The sequence below is a fragment of the Sphaerodactylus townsendi genome, linkage group LG07, assembly GCF_021028975.2.
Source record: "Sphaerodactylus townsendi isolate TG3544 linkage group LG07, MPM_Stown_v2.3, whole genome shotgun sequence".
NCBI classification, from domain to species: Eukaryota; Metazoa; Chordata; class Lepidosauria; order Squamata; family Sphaerodactylidae; genus Sphaerodactylus; species Sphaerodactylus townsendi.
In genome coordinates this window covers 31,937,494-31,941,720 of record NC_059431.1, presented here as the reverse complement: position 1 = coordinate 31,941,720, position 4,227 = coordinate 31,937,494, and the positions used below count along the sequence as shown (strand labels likewise).

The window sequence follows — 4,227 nt, the reverse complement described above, 5'->3', positions numbered from 1 at the left end:
TGCTTATACATTACCAGCCATTTCCATATAGGACTGAGAGAGTTGGTCTTTCTTTAGAATCCAAGCCAAACATCAATAGCCAACATTTAAAAAACAAAAACAAAATTGTGTATATCTTTTTTCTGTTTTCCCATGGATGAATAAGCAACATAATATAAGCATCGTAAAGAATTTAGTAAAAGACTTTCTGTGTCAATATATTAAAGTGAGAATGCAGGAAACAGCTATATAGCTAGTATCCTCAACCTAGGTAGCATTTGGGAATGCAGCAACAGTGAATGATTAGAATGCACTGAGAGTTGCTGTGATGTGCAATGGAAAAATACAAAACAGTTCTTCCCATACTAATATACAGAGCCCTTAGTACATCAGCAATAAGAAAGTTGAAAGAGAAACTTATTTGCCTGCAGCATCCTACATTTATGCCACTAGTTCAGGGCTGCTAACAGAGATGTACAGCCTATAGGGACATCCCGGACACACACCTTTTGGAACCCCCATGTGACCAAAAGGTGTGCACCCCAGCTGCACGCCACTGAGCCCCGCCCCCACCTCCTTGCAGGCTGGTTCAGGAGTCTGCCTGCAGGGAGTCGGGGTGGGATTTGGCAGCAGGTGGCCACAGCACCCACCTGGGCCACCCGCCGCCACCAAGCCCCATCTCCAGCCTCCATGCAGGCTGACTTTGGCCTTCCCCAGGCCCTGCTGGCCTGTACGGAGACCCTGCTGGCCTGCACGGAGGTTGGAGGCAGTGCTCAGTCTGCACAGAGGCTGGGGCGGAGCTCAGTAGCAGACAGCCCTGCCCCCTGAGCCCTGCCCCCAGCCTCTATGCAGGCTGGCTTTTGCCCTCCCCAGGCCCTGTCAGCCTGCACAGAGGCTGGGGCTTCACTGTGGGCACCCCGCCCCTGAGTCATGCCCACAAGCACAGGGGTCGCCCGGATAAGGGGTTGTCTCCAGGAGCCATTTCCCTCCCCCCCCCCAATATGCCTCTGGCTGCTGATCTAAGTAAAAGTCACTTCCAAGGGCCAAATCTTGCTAGTGTCCATTGGCAGATATGCTTGAAAAACTGTTAAGGTTTCTAGTGGACTAAAGAAAACCTGTCCTTGATTTTTTTTACCTTTAAAATATTTTTAAAAACACATTGAGTGAAGATAGATGGACCATTGGCAGTGCTATCATAAGCAGTCATGTTCCCTAGGCCCTTTGACTTCAATCAAGTCACAAGGGCAAAGCTCTGCTCAGGTTAGCTCTATAAATGTGGTTTAGGTAGCTTCAGTGTGCCTCACTACCCTGAATATACACACACATTTCACCATCTTGGAGCAGGTGTTTTTTCCACAGCTCACACTCCTTTCTTGCTATATCCAAGCTCTCAGTGCTCATGATACATGCCAAGAGTCTTTTTTCAGCAGGGTTGAGACTAGGGAAGAAACAGCATTATGAATATGCAAAACTGCTTTCCCGCACTGTTGAGCAACTTTTTAGAATTCAAGTCCAGGTTACCGCTAACCAAATTCTTATATATGAAAGTGCCATCAAATCACAACCAACTCCCCCCCCCCCATTTTTACAACTTTACTGTATTGAAATATTAGTTTTCATCCACATTGATAGTCTGTAGACTTTTGAAAGTGGTAACTGGCACGATTAGTAACCAGAGTGTACAACTTATTATTATTATTTATTATTTATTAAACTAAATAAACCGCCCACCCCCAAAGGGCTCTGGGTAGTGTACAGCAAAACAACAACTAAAACAATCGTGCACAATAAATAATTAATAAATAATTAAAAATAGCAGCAATCTAATCTAATAAAGACGAAACTGATAAGACTAATGGTGATGGTGCCCGATCTCTAGGCTGGGAGGGGACAGACAATACCAGAAAGATGTCACATAGGTAATGCCGATGATGATGTGGCACATAGCACGGGGGTATCCAATCTGCAGCTGGCCTCCCCAAAAGCCCAGTGGAACAATGCGGTCTTACAGGCCCTGTGGAAGTCACTATTTATTGGGTAAATGTTCATCTTCATTGCATTTTCTGGATGAACGCACACAGATGCAGTAAGGAACATTCCTTATTAAGCAGGTATCAATATGTACATCAGGTATCAATATGTACATCATTTCCTTCACTGCAAATTTATAGATTTCCTTGAGAGCCCATGGAGCCGGCTTCTTGAAGCCCATGCCATGGATTCACTTAATTAATGGTGACAGTATATTAATGAGTGACCACCTCATTGATGGCAGATCACCCTTTTTTCTCTTCACCACCTTTCTTTGCAGGGGCCACCTTTCTTACGGCCAGACCAGAAAGGAACTCAACTTACGACCAGACTAGAAAGGAACTCAACTTACGATGACTCCAGCTAGAAGCACAGGTAGCTTGCCATTGCCTTCCTCTGCAGAATTTTTTTTAGTGTTCACCTATCCAAGTACTGACTGCTTAGCTTCCAAAATATGACAAGATTGGGCTATCCCATGCTGTCTTCCCTCGCAATCAAATCCTTAAGCAGGGATTTTAAACCTGCCCTAACCTTCCAGTCCCTTCTTGGTTTTCTTTTCTCTCTTCTGTTTCCTTCATTCCATCAACCAGTTCACACACAAACACAAACACCATGATGTATAAAACAGTCAGATTCAAGTCCAGTAGAACCATCAAGATTTTTAGGGTACAAGCTTTTGAGAGTCAAAGCTCCCTTCATCAGACATGAATAGTTTTGATTCTTGAAAGCTTATATCCTGAAACTCTTGCGGATCTCTAAGGTGCTACCAGAGTAATATCCTACTGTCCTACTGCAGACCAGCATGGCTTCCCTCTGAAAATATATGTAACTTACTATAGTGGGAAAATGCAATTTTCATGTTTTTAACTTTCATTTTCAGCCTGTTCCAGCTGAAAACAGACCAATGGAGGAACTGGATCTCTCTTTAATGAGGCATGTGATCTGTCCTCCAAAGGAAAGATAATTCCCTTATCATTTATCTGATTCCTAGAACCCACTGTTCACAACAGGAGCTGACCATAGTTGGTTGAAAGTTAATCAGACAATGACATGAAATACAGGAGAATCCAATATTAAAGCTGAGAGCCTTGCTTGTTTATCCTGGCTCACTGAAAATATTAAGTAAACAGATAACAGCCATCAGTCACATAATAGAGCATGTCTGTCACTGAAAGGTCAAACACAATTACTGTGGAAACCTCCAGAATGCTTAATAATGGTATCTTAAGACAACAATTTGCCTGTCAGAAATAGTTTACTGCACTTTTTACCATTTCAGTAAATATAGCCAGCAAATCATCAGAGACACATCTAATTTGAAAAATGGAGAAATGTCTCAGAAATAAGGATACTGATGTAACCCTGCCCTTTATACCCTGCCTTATGAAATATTGGATTTCACATTATTTTTCATAATGTGTGCTACAAAGTGCCAGTTTCCATGTTTGTATGGGTGGATAGCAAAGTGTCCAAGCTGAAAGCAAGCCTAAGGCAAAACAATCTGTTTGCAGAGATTAGATCTATGAGTTACTCCAGTGATACAACCTGGACGCCTTATAACAAGGACATGCATCTTTGATTATCCCATCCTGCCAGAATACTCTGTTAACATAATGAAATCTCTAGAACTCCTGAACACCACACCTCGCTAAGCTGTTTTTTGGAAGCCCCTGATACTGTGCTCTTGAGAAAACATTTTTCCAAACAATTGCCTCTTCCCTGCATTTCCCCCATCTCTCAGATACGATCTCCCTAACAACAAGATCCCTTCCTGATTCACTCAAGCCTCAGCCAAATTTGAATACTTAAGACAGAGACTTTAGGAAGCACCTCTGCATAAACCATTCAAGGTTTCACTGATATAATCTAGGACCAATTGGCCCCATTGTCCTGGGAAGTAGAAATAATAGATAGAGCTGTTAATTAGCTCAACCCCGCAAGTCCAGCAAGGAAACCCCAAGCAGTTGCAAAGAAATGAAACCTAAGTTTCAAGGATTGTAGAATCCTATCCTTATCCTGGTCATTAAAAGCCAGAAGACTAGTAATTATCTAGAGTCTGGCTAGCTGTTGCTGTTATTGTGTTATAATTTGCTGTGTGCCTGTGTGCCTGTATTGTACAAATTTGTTTTGAAATAATTCTTAAACATTGCCATGATGTTATAAAATACCTTGTGACTTTTTAGTCTTCAACCTGGTGGGTACAAATTTTCTCTTATT

General features: G+C 42.5%; 1 pseudogene; it reads right to left on the bottom strand.

Moving 5' to 3' along the window:
* Positions 1-1,561: 1,561 nt before the first annotated feature.
* Positions 1,562-2,624, bottom strand: LOC125436968 (annotated as a pseudogene).
* Between the last annotated feature and the right edge of the window lie 1,603 nt (positions 2,625-4,227).